This window comes from Camelus ferus, chromosome 7 (assembly GCF_009834535.1).
Source record: "Camelus ferus isolate YT-003-E chromosome 7, BCGSAC_Cfer_1.0, whole genome shotgun sequence".
Classification (NCBI taxonomy): Eukaryota; Metazoa; Chordata; class Mammalia; order Artiodactyla; family Camelidae; genus Camelus; species Camelus ferus.
Window position 1 is genome coordinate 59,250,670 of NC_045702.1, and position 13,081 is coordinate 59,263,750.

General features: G+C 34.1%; 1 long non-coding RNA gene across 2 annotated transcripts in view; it reads right to left on the minus strand.

Annotated features, from left to right (window-relative positions):
• The window catches only part of LOC116664966, a 191,441-nt gene that overhangs the window by 177,661 nt on the left and 699 nt on the right, over positions 1-13,081 (minus strand). For both annotated transcript variants that reach the window (XR_004321533.1, XR_004321532.1), the window contains exon 2: positions 10,293-10,451. This is a non-coding gene — a long non-coding RNA (uncharacterized LOC116664966). The remainder of the gene's footprint in view (positions 1-10,292; positions 10,452-13,081) is intronic.

The window sequence follows — 13,081 nt, forward strand, 5'->3', positions numbered from 1 at the left end:
AAATGATAGAAGGAAAAACAGATAAGTTAGATTTCATTAAGATTAAAAACTTTTCAATGGTAACTCTGTGAGAGGATATATTAAATAGCTTAATTTCAGTAATCATGTCACAATGTGTATTTATATCAAATCATCATGTTGTACACCTTAAATATATACAGTTTTTATTTAAAATATATAAATTAAAAAAGATTTAAATGCTTTTGCTCAAATGGACATCATCAAGAAAGTGGAAAGACAATCCACAGAATGGAAGATATTGCTAATCAAATATATCTGAAAAAAGATTCATACCTAGAATATATAAAGAACCCTTATAACTCAAGAATAAAAAGACAAATAACCCAATTTAAAAATGAGCAAAGGACTTGAAAGACCTTTCTCCAAAGAAGATACACAGATGGCCAATAAACATTTGAAAACATGAACATCATGAGTCATTAGGGAATGCAAATCAAAACCACAATGAGATACTACTTCAAAACCACTGGAATGGCTATAATCAAAATGACAGACAATGACAAATGTTGACAAGACTGTGGAGCAACTGGAACCCTCATAAATTGCTGATGAAAATGTAAAATGTACAGTGTTTTGGAAACAGTTTGATAGTTCCTCAAAAAGTTAAATATAGAGTTACCATACAACTCAGCAATTCCACTTCTACTGGATCCACTCCTAGTTATATCTCAAGAGAAATAAAAATATAAATCTACATAAATTTATAATAACCAAAAAGTTAAAACAACCCAAATGGGCATCAACTGATGAATGAATAAACAAAATGTTATGTGCCCATACTTTGACCATAAACTGAAAGAACTATTGGTACATGCTATAACATGGATGAAACTTTAAAAATTATGCTAAGGGAAGAAGTCAGACACAAAGACCATATATTATCTGACTCCAATTTGTATGAAATGTCCAAAAAAGGCAAATTCATAGAGAAAGGAAATAGATTAGTGGTTGCCAGGGTCTAGAGGAAGGTGAAATGGGAAAGTGACTGCTAATGGGTATTGGGTTTCTTTTTGGAGTGACGAAAATGTTCTGGAATTAAATAGTGATGATAGTGGCAAAAGTGTGACTACACTAAAAACCTGTGAGTTGTACACTTTAAAATGATAAATTTTATGATATGTGAAGTAGGTGTTTGAAATATTTCTATTTTAAAGTCTTTATTAAGATTGGAGGTACATGTATAGTGCATTGATTAAACCCACTGGTGTCAAAATGTGGTCTGCAAATCACCAGCATCAACATCACCTAGAAATTTGTTGGAGCTGCCCATTCTTAGGTTACACCTTAGATCAAATGAGAACCTTTGAAGGTGGGGCTCAGGAGTCTATGTTTTTATAAGCCCTGCAGGTGATTCTGATGAACACTCATATTTGAAAGCTACTGGGTTAGTTATAACTTTAAAATCTCATTGCCTTTCCACTCACTAGATTTGTAGCCTTTGGCAAGTTTCTTGACTTTTCTGTGCCTCAAATTATTCATCTGGAGAAATGGTTCCTTACAAGGTTATTGTGAGGATAAATGTTTAAATACAAGTAACATACTTGAAAGAGAGCTTGCCACTTAATGAGCTGAATACTCAATAACAATCAGCTATTATTGTATCAATCAAATACAGATCCCCTAACTTGGTGGAATTGAGCCATATATGTTTAATTTTTCTAATAGTCACATAAAAAAGTAAAAAGAAATAAGATAAATTAATATTAATAATACATTTAACCAAATATAATAAAAATACAACATTTCAATATCAATTTTATAAAAATTTTTAGACAGTTTACATTCTCTTTTTCAAACTGAGTCATCAAAATCTAATGTATTTTATACTTAGAGCACATCTCAATTTCGACTAGCTACATTGCTCAATGGTCACTTGTGGTTGGCGGCTATCATATTGGACAACCCAGCTCTTACTCAAATGCTGTGCTCTTTTCCCTCTCTAAAGTTCCTGAGCTTTCAGCATGCAGTCTCTCCCTGAGAATTTTCAAAGAGTGGATAGCCAGTTGCGGACAGGTCAAGTAGCATCCTTTCCTGACCATGTCCCATCTTGACTGATGAAGCTGGGTTGCAGATAAGCTTCCAACCCCCGTCTTCAACTACATATTTTTATACAAAAATGATCTGATAAACTGCTTTAGGAGAATCTTAACAGAGTAACAGATTGCAGGTTTTTCTGTGTTGTTCACTCTGGTATGCACAAGGTCTAGAAAACTTCCCTGGCACAGAGCAGACACTCAACACATTTTTTTCAATTAATGAATGAACATTAACAGTGCTTTTCTAACTTAACCTCTAATTTTATTACCATTTTTTTCAAATATCCAAAAACTTCTAATAATTCCTTTAATATTGCCTTTATTTCTCACAAGCAGATCCATTCTGTTTTCTAAATTGATTTTTAAGCTCCTCATCCTCAAATATTTATCAAGCCCCTAGTTAAGATCAGGTTTCATAGAGCATGAGCCCATAAAAGAATTGCTGATATTAGGGGTTTATTTTCTGTGACAGAATACGTATTTCATGTAAAAACATCACACAAAAGTCACAAACAAAATTTTGTTTGGATTTTTTTACTGCAGGTCTAAGAATAAATGGAAGCAAGTATCTGGAGTTCCAATACTGATGAGTATTCCTCATTCTTAACATAACTTTGGGACATTTATACATTAAGGGCCCACACTGCTGCATAATGCTGACATTAAAACTTATGGACTGAAGGAACACATAGAAACACTGCTGATGTGTGGGTGGAGTGGTTTCCCAGAGAGCCTGACACCTGGCATGAATTCATTTTTTCACCGAGTTCCTAGGATTCTTGAAGCAGGGTGGTGTGAATAGTTTGCTCAAACAGAGTAAAAGACAGGTCCTAATAACAATCTACAAGGCCTCCCAGACCTCACTCTTACAGTCTTCCCCTGTACTCACTCTCCTCCAGCCACACTGTCTACCTTCCTGTTACTCAGACACAAAAAGTTTGCTCCAACCTTCCTGCTGTGCTTTAGGTTCTCCTGTGCTGGAATGCTCTCCCCTAATATCTGTTTCACTACCTCCTTTTGCTTCCTTCAATTCTTGCTCAGATGTATCTCCTCCATGAGATCTAGCCTGGTTGCACATTAAATACAGTCAGCTGCCCAAATTCCATCTCCTGCCCCTTATTTTCCTTACCCTGCTTTTTACCCTCCTTAGCATTTCCCACCCTTTAACTTATAACATCCTGTGTTGTTTATTGTTCCTCACACTAGCATGTAAAAGTCACTAGGGCAAAGATCTTGTCTGTTTTGTTTACCAACATACCCTATCTTAGAGTAGCAGCAAGCCTACAGTAGGCACTCCATAAATTCTTGTAGAATGAATAAATGTATTAGTTCACTCATAGTCCAGGGTTTTTAATAGATTTCTTTCCCTTTTGAGCCTGCTCTAGTATTAAGATCAGTCAGGAGGTTTTGCAAGCCTGTCTGAGAAGTTGAACTCTCCCAACCTGTTGGTTCGGCTTGTTCACTGAAGGTCCTGTCTCTGGAACTTATTCCTCTGGGCAGGTTGCCAGAGCCTAAATTTTTCCACCTTGGGTTATGATGCAAGATTTAGGTTCTTTTTTTTTTTTTTTTTTTCTTTTTGGAGGGGCATGTTTCAATTTTGGCTGACTTTATTTTGTCTAGGGGTTTATTCTTGTGTTCAGTTTTATTTATCTGGGTTGATCAAGCAATTTAGCAACTATTCTTCACAGAGCTATGGAGTAGTAGAAATTAGAGCTGGAAAAGACCTCACAGTTGATCCACTGCCATTGAAGTCTTGCTCTCCATAATACAATGTCCATGGCTTTGTTCAAAGAGGTTTTAAATGTCCTCAGAGATTCCTTTGGGCGCCCACTCGACTAACCTAATACTCTTAACAATTAACAAAAACTCCCAATATTTGTCTAAACTTTCCCTTTCGTATTTTAATTTTATTTCTCCTATTGGTAGTCCAAGGTAGCAAGCCCTTTCTCTTTGGGGATTTTATACCTTTCAGAGAAGTATGGACTTACATTTCTGCTTTGTAGGTTCTTTAGCCAAACTATTCATGTGTTCCTCCCTAAATCTTTCTACATTCTCTTTGTTTAATTTTGCTTTTGCTTATTGAATTCCTTTAAACTCTTCACCTTGATTTTTAGTATACGTACTTTCACTAGCCATCCCTTGAACAACCATAACACCATGCTTTTCCTTCTGAAACCTAAAGACAAAGCACTGCCATCTACCATGTGAAATTGCAAATATACCCAATTTGTTGCCACAATCAACCTAGGGTGTTTTTATTTCACTCACCAGAATATTAAATAAGTTCTGTGCAATGCTCTTCACTTAACTTTAAAATTTTGATGGTATATCAATATATGCATAATATCAGATATCTCGCTTAAGTCCTTTGCAATTTGTTTTTATATCTGCAAAAGGAGAGAATATCCACTTTAGCCTCCTCTGCTGTAATTTTATGAAAATAAATATATGCTTATAGGGCTAGAAAGAAACCTTTCAGAGATTAAAAAACAAACAAACAAAAAAAAACAACACCCTTCACTTCCCAGCTTTCAGATAGAATCACACAGGATAAATAATTTTCAACACTATGAAGTTCAAATGGCACTTTTTTTTTTTGGTTTATAGTAGTTGATGCTGGATCAATGCATCTCAAACTAACTGTAGTAAAGGGAAACTTTTTAAAATTCCCAGATGCCATGAATTGATTTTTGTAAAATACAAAACCATAGGGTTTGATAAAGTAGTAATGTCAACTGCTCTAAGAGTTTCAAATTTATACTCACTTTTTGTCATTTCTCTTGTCTTAGATGGGCACTGGTTTTCTTGGAACCTGCCCCCTGCCACTTTGAGAGGCCCTGATGGACAATCATATTCCTTATCTTCAGATTCAAATACTTTTTAAGATAAATATTTCTCTTTTGATGATTAACATAGTACTTGCTTTTACTTTTCAGCTTGTTTTCTGCTACCCTCCAAAGTCAACTTTTAAAAAATAGAAAAGCCAATCAGTTAACCATTTCCCCCAAAACATTTGGCTACCTGTTTCCTATTTATTTATCTTTACTTTTTCAACATGTAGTAATCCTTAATTTATTTCCTAAAATCAAATATGAATGAAAAATACTTTTAAGAAAGAGAAAAACAATTTCTTGGAGCTTATACTAGGTCAGTGAGTTATAGGATGGTCTCTTGGTCACACATACCAGTAGCTTTACTTCGCGAACTCTCACTAGTCTCTGCCAATCCTAACCAAGGCCACACTGATAGTGGGCTGAAATCCACCAATCCAGGAAAGATAAAAAAACACTCTCGCTTATTTCACCCTGTCTGGCACTCTGCCATCAACCTGTGCTTTTGGATCTAAGAACACAGATTACATGTCAGCAATAACTGGAGTAGCTATTACATAAGCTGGTTATGGGATGCCATATGCTTTCAACCAGCATCGTTTACAGTGTGGGCATAACAAAAATTTAGTTTTAGCACTCTTTTCTGAAATAGGCTTCTCTTATTTTTAGTGGGTTTTAATTACTTTGTGAGGGGAATTAAATAAAAATATACTGAAATATCATTTCTCTAAGGAATTAAAAAAATAAAGTTTATGGGAAAACATGAAATGTGGGGAAATCTTAAATACAGTAAACTGCTCAAAGGTAATATATGTTAGACATTGAGCTCTTTATGATCAAAAATCTATTCCAAGGAAAAGAAAAATTCAAATTTGAAGACTTATGAACTTGTTTTAAAAAACAGTAAAAAGTAAGTTCTAGCTGGCTTGAGAACATGGTAAAAGCTACAACACAGTATCAGGATAAATAATAGTACAGGATAGGTGAGCCACTGGCAGAGGGAAACTTTAACTGCAGAGCATTTTACACTGCTTTTTAAAGGGATTTTCATAAAAGTAAGAAAAAAATATACACACAAACATACAAACCAATATCAGAGAAAATGTACTAAAACAATATATCAGATGAAGTTTTCTTTACACAGCTTTCCAAGAGCTTTCTTTACATAGCTTTCCACGAGCTTTCTTTACATAGCTTTCCACATGGCTAATGTGGATTAATCATTAATGAATTTAATAAAGTGAACAGATTATTAGCTCTTAAACCTAGTTATTTTGTTTTCAAATGTTTCAATGTGCCAGATGTTTCATAAAATTAGTTTTTACTATTTAAAATGATTTATGAAGCTAGATGCCTGATTTTATTTCTGTATTAAAATTTAAGAGTTAAAAACCATTAATAGACAAACAGAATTTGCAGTTCAGTTAGCAGTCAGTGAATGTGAAAAGAGTTCTTAAAATGCTCCTCTTCAGAGCCATTCTCGTTCCCATAGAAACGGATGTGAGATCCAGGAAAACAAGGTAAGTTCTAAAATAATCACCATTATAAATACCCATTATATAAATGTAAATACAGGCAATTGAAATGATTCAGATGATTTTGAAATTGCATATCATTTCCCAAACCATAATGATTCCTTCAGAGTGGTTCTTGTCTGTCACATAAATATGGCATTTACAAAATTTTAAAAATTCTTATGATTTACTTGTGAGATCATAATTGCCTTTCAAACAAGTCTTGGGCACGCAAATACTGATTTCTGAACATGTATTTTGGTGCAAGATGGCTCTTCTTGGCCGGGCTTTCACTTTACGGTAGATTAAGTACTTATTGTTAGCCTTTGAATTTTATATAACCATTTCTCCATTCATTATTAATTGCTCTACAATGAGATCTAGATATTTTAGAGAGTTATTTTACAATTACAATTTTTCACATTTTTATTTGTCCAAGCATTTTGTCATGATAAAAGAGCCAAGAAATCTTTTATTTGGGACTGTAATTCTTCTCAAAGCCCAGAACTAATCATTGGGTATAGAGTACACATAATATTAATGAAGATGTGAATGTGAATTGTTTACAGATATACATTCCTCTAAGAAGTGCTAAACCTCCTAATGTTTAAGGAGCAAGAATGTTTCAGAGGAAAAGTTCCAATAGTGAGAAACAAACATTTGAATGTAGCCCAGCTGTTGAAGGACATGCCACCCTAAAATATGTCACTTTGGTATATTGATTATTTTGAGCTGAAGGCACTTTAAAAATGACAAGCTCAAGGGAGAGCCTTTCTCTGAACTCCCATTACCTGCCTAAAGACATATCCTCCAAAAGGAATTCAAATGTTATAAATCCCCTCCTCAGAATTGACACATCACCTGGGAAGAGACTAGATGTCATCTCCAAACCCAGAAAAACTCTGTCACAAACTATCATATCTTGCATTTATTCTTCCAAGAGCCCATTCATCTTTCCTGAAAATCATTTACTTTGTCCTAAGTTGCCTATACCCCTCACCTTCCCATATTAGGACAGTATCTAAGTTCTCAAATCTCACTGCTTTTTGAGGTATTCACTTTTTTTGCTGTGATGTCTCAGTGTGCATTATAACAAAAATCAATTAATTTGTTTACATTTTCTGCTGTTAATCTGCCTGTCATAAAGTTATTTTATAGGCCCAGCTATTGAACCTAGGAGGGTACAGGGAAACTCTTTTCTTTCCACAATGTTAAAAGAATCACAAGTTATGGACTAGACATGCAGTATTGTTAGCTGGATCAATTTGCAGAAACTCAGATATTTTCCCTTATATTTCATCCAAACCCTTGGTTCTTAAAACGTAGCCTCCAGACCAGTAACACTGACATCAGCTGGGAACTTGTTAAAAATGTAGACTCTCAGGCCCTAGGCAGACCCACTGAATCAGAATCTGCATTTTAACAAGATCAATAGATTTGAATGCACATTAAAGTTTAGAAATATAGCCAGTCCCAAATATTTGCTCCAGAAAAATTTGAGAAGCTTTACTCTGGTGGACTGATGGAAGCTAAAGAAGCTACTAACTAGAATATAAATTCTAAAAGGGGAAAGACTGTGTCTGCATGTGTCATCTGCACAGCATGTAGCTCAGAGCAGAATCCATAAACAATGTAAAATAATTTTGAGAAAAGAGAATGAAAAATATCTCTTTAACTTCAAAAATTATATGTTTTCAAGTCTTATATTTTTAATAGAAATTGATGTTTTATTTTACTTTTACCCACTCCCATAAGCCAAACCATCAAACATGTATCACACACAAAAATCAATTCAAAATGGATTAAAGATTTAAATGTAAGACCTGAAGCCATAAAACTCCTAGAAGAAAACACAGGGAATGAAGAGCTTCATGACACTGGGTCTAGATAATGATTTCTTGGATGTGGCATCAAAAGTACAAGCAACAAAAACAAAAATACACAAGTGGGACTACATAAAACTAAAAAATTCTGTACAGCAAAATAAACAACCGACAGAGTATAAAAACAACCTAAAGAATGGGAGAAAATATGTACAAACTATATATAACTGATAAGAAGTTACTCTCCAAAACATATAAGGAATTCCTACAACTCAATAGCAAAAAAAACCCCAAAAAACCAATAACCCAATTTAAAAATGGGCAAATGACTTGAATAGACATTTCTCCAAAGAATGTATACAAATGACCAAAAGTTATGTGAAAAGATTCTCAACATCATGAATCATCAGGGAAATTCAAATCAAAACCACAATAAGATATTATCTCACATCTGTCAGGATGACTATTATTAAAAAACAAAACAAAACAAACAAACAAAAAAAGGTAGCTTGTATTGGCAAGGGGGTAGAGAAAATTATAATCCTTATATACTGTTGGTGGGAATGTATAAGGTTAAGCCACTATGGAAAAGAGTATGGAGATTTCTTTAAAAATTACAAATAGAACTACTATATGATCTAACAATCCCACTTCTGGATATGTATCCAAAAGAAGTGAAATCAGGACCTGGAAAAAATATCTGCACTCCAATGTTAACTGGAGCATTACTCACAATAGCCAAGATATGGAAACAAGTATCTATTGACAGATGAATAAAGAAAGAAAATGTGATACAGACATACAGTGGAATATTATTCAGCCTTAAAAAGAAAGAAATTCTGCCACATTTGACCACATAGATGAACCTGGAAGACATTATGCCAAGTGAAATAAGCCAGTCATGGAAGGACAAATACTGTATGATTCCACTTACATGAGGCATGTAAAACAGTCAGACTCATAAAGACAGAGAATAGAATGGTGGTTGCCAGGCACTTGGAGGAGAGGGAAATGGGGAGTTGTTTTTCAACTGTTATAAAATTTCAGTTACACAAAATGAGTAAGTTCTAGAGATCTTCTGTACAACCTCATGCCTATAGTTAACAACATAGTATTGTGCATTAAAAATGAATTGAGGCTAGATATGTTAAGTGCTCTTACTACAATAAATAAATTTAAGAAGAAATAATATAGATCACAGTAGGGTTGAGAGCTAGATACAAAAGTCCAGAATAATTGTAGTCCACTTTCCTTAAAGACCTTCAAGATCTGTTTCAAGGGAAAGTGAATGCCCAAAGATTGAGAATGAATAGACATTTGAACAGGGAGCTATGGCTTTATATGAAATAAAAGGTATTCTACAAAAAATATCCCAATCTCTACTTCCTAACATCTTATCTTTCTACCCTTCCCCTGCTTCATTTCTATTGCTGAAATGGTTTGGTTCACCCAACCCTTTTGAATTTCCATTTTCTCCTAATAGAGTTACATTTGCTTTTATCACAAATGTATGTACAATTTTGATGATGATGTTGGTAGCTGCCTACATATTGTGACCTGGTGGGACAAGGAGGGTCCTGATGATGTGCTTTGTGGATTTAATCTCTCCTACGACCTGTCCTTTGAAGACACAGAGAGAAACTGCAGCAGATGGTTGTGTTTTGGAGGTTAGAAAAGTCAGATAAAAAGATAGCTACAGCACAGCAAAAGCTCAGTGCTTCATAATGACACTCAAGGATGCTGTTGGAATAAATTTTTATTCTAAACTGGAAGAGTTTTATGAATTGCTAGGGTGGGAATAAGCATTATTTTCCTTTCCACTTCAAACTATTACTATTTATTGCCTATATACCATATGCCAGGAAACTTTGAGCGTTTTACATGAAATAGCTCATCTAATCCTTACAACAATCTCATGGGGAAAGTAATTTATTACTCTCACTTCAAAGATGGGTGAACTGAGGCCCAAGAAGGAAAGCAAGTTTCCAGGACTCCTCAGCTGGTAAGTAGCAGAGCTGGAGTTTGAACTCAGGTACAGTGACTGTGGAGTCAAAGCTTTTTACATACCTTGAAAGGACGTCATAGAGACTTGAGGTGTAGGTCTGCCTCCTCAGTTCTTCATGGTTGGCCAATTAGCTGTGCCTTCCTCAATTCAAAAGGAAGGTGCCTTTGAAATCGGTCCTTCTTTCAGATATCAGCCATTTAACAGTCCCCTACTACTTCTTCCTGGATAGAAATAGATGCAGAAAGGTCAGTCTTGTATGATCCATTCTGCCTACTTACTGAATGGTCACTCCATAGCAAACTTAAGGATCCAGGTATTTGTGATTTAACTTATATCATGTGGATTCCAAATTAGGTTCCATCTGCTTGAGACAAATGGAATTATCTACTATAAAATCTGTTTCTAATTTGATTTCCTGTGAAGCTAAATGTAATCAGCTAATTACAGATATGATATGATACGTAGGTAAAGGCATAGTTTTAACTAAAATGCTCCACATCAGAGTTGTGGACGGTTTCCTCCACAGAGAGCTGAGTCAATCCTGAGGTTCAGTTTTCTTCTTCATTCCACCTATTTGCTCTCCGCTTGCCTGTACATTTATATGTTTTTGCCATTTTTCTACATTGTATGTATGTTTAATAGTGTTAGAAAGAAATGATTCCAGGATTCTTGTGTTGACTGTCTGCCTCTTCACAAACTGAGATAGTTGGTTTTCCAACCTTTAAGAAAGCTCTTAAGATCTAAAGCTTCACCATGTCTTAACACTGTAACTTTGGCCATACCAAAACCTCTTGGTACCTCAGTTCCCATAAATATAAAGTGGATTTCTTTGTACTCACTTAATAGGGCTGTTGTGAGGGAGATTCAATAAGTAAATACACGGAGAGGGCTTGGCACAGTGCCTGTCACCAAGTAAACACTAAATACATGTTGGCTATTATTTTATTTTTATTATTATTGCTATTGTTATCATAGCTTGTGTGGGGACTGACTTCCTCGCAAAGTATCACCAAGATACTAAAGAAACATCTAAGAAATAAAACCCACATTTACAGAATTTTAGGGTTGGTATGGAGGATGTGAGATATTTTAAAATTTAAATCCCTTATTTAATAATAGGTAACATGTATGGATGGATCACTTACTACATGCCAGGAATTAAGCTATGCATATTATATATATAATCTCATTTAAATGAGATTTGAGAAATTAAGTGATTTGCCTAAACCCCTGTTTAGTAGGAACTGAGTCTGTATTTATATTCTGGTCCATCAAATACATATTTGCATGTGTTTAACTAAGCAATAATGCTGCTTACACGTTAAAAGCTACTGTCTTCCAAAGTTTTTCCATGTGCCATGATCATCAAAATGAGAAGCTGCTCACTTTGTTTTGTGCCACGATGATTAAAATGAGAAGTTATTTCAGTGGTTCCAGCATTCTAGATTTTGAATCAGTAATTTTTTAAATTGAGGATTTAACATAAGGTTGTTGTTTTTTAAATTATTCCTTTAAATTGAATATATTCAGTTTTAGGGGAAAATCACTATATTGCCACTGATTTTTTTCTTTTGCTAAGAATTGATACAAATGCCATCATATATCAGGTTAAATAATAGGCCCACAAACAAGAATTTGAAATTCTTGTCTTGGTCAAAATTTTTATAGCATTTTAAAAATTGAGATATACATAATTCATATAATGTAAAATTCACTGTTTTGAAGTGTACACATCAATGTTTTTTAGCATATTCAGTGTTTTGCCACCATCATCACTATCCAGTTTCAGAAGATTTTTATTACCCGACAAAGAAACTTTGCACCTATCAGCAGTTAGTCCCAAACATCCCTCCTTGTCTATACTAGTAGTCACTAATGTTTCCATCTCTTTAGATTTGTCCTTGGTCAGATCTTTCATCTCTGCACAAAATGACTGTCTCAGATCTGCGATTTTTACTCTTTGTTGCCTAAATCAAACTGCCTGCCCAAAACCTCACCTTGATGAGTGGTTGCCAGGGGTATATGGAATATGTGTGATAGAGGGCATAATAAGAGTATGAAACTCTAAGAGATTTCACTGTTTACATTTACTTCCAGTTTTAGATTTTCCTCATCTTTTCTTTTCTTTAATTTGGTATTTACTTACATAACATGTCAAATTACACACTTTGAAGTTAATTTGAAGATTGCTGATGTTTTCAGTAACAACATAAATCAAAATAGTGTAAGAACCATCTTGTTTAAAAATTTTTTTACAAAGACAGAATAATTAAAAATTAATAAAATAATAAAACCATATTCAATATCTTGTAGTAACCTATGGTGAAGAAGAATTTGAGAACAAATGTATGTTCCTATGTGACTGAAGTATTGTGCTGTACACCAGAAATTGACACAATATTGTAAACTGACTGTACCTCAATAAAAATACATTTAAAATAAAAAAATACAATGCCAAAAATTAATATAATTGCTTTATAAAAAAAAATTGTAGTTTTAGTTGTAGGTTCTCAAATTCCTGTCCAAATTTGTGCTCTTATTTAGTTGTTCCATTTTCTGTATGCCCATACATTGTGTTCATTTCTCAGATAATTTTATTTTAAAATAGAGATTCAAGTGTATTACTATGTTTCTTGGTGATTTATCTGTTTACATGTCTCTGAGTGGAATATGAACTCCTTGAAGGGAAGGCCTTTGTCTATAAATGTTTGATTTCCAGTCCAGTGCCTAGTACATAGTATAAATTAATATTGTTGAATGAGGGAATGGGATTTAAATATACAAGCAAACACATGTATCAAATTTTCCAATAATACCCAATTACATATATTACATAATATTCTTCTATAAT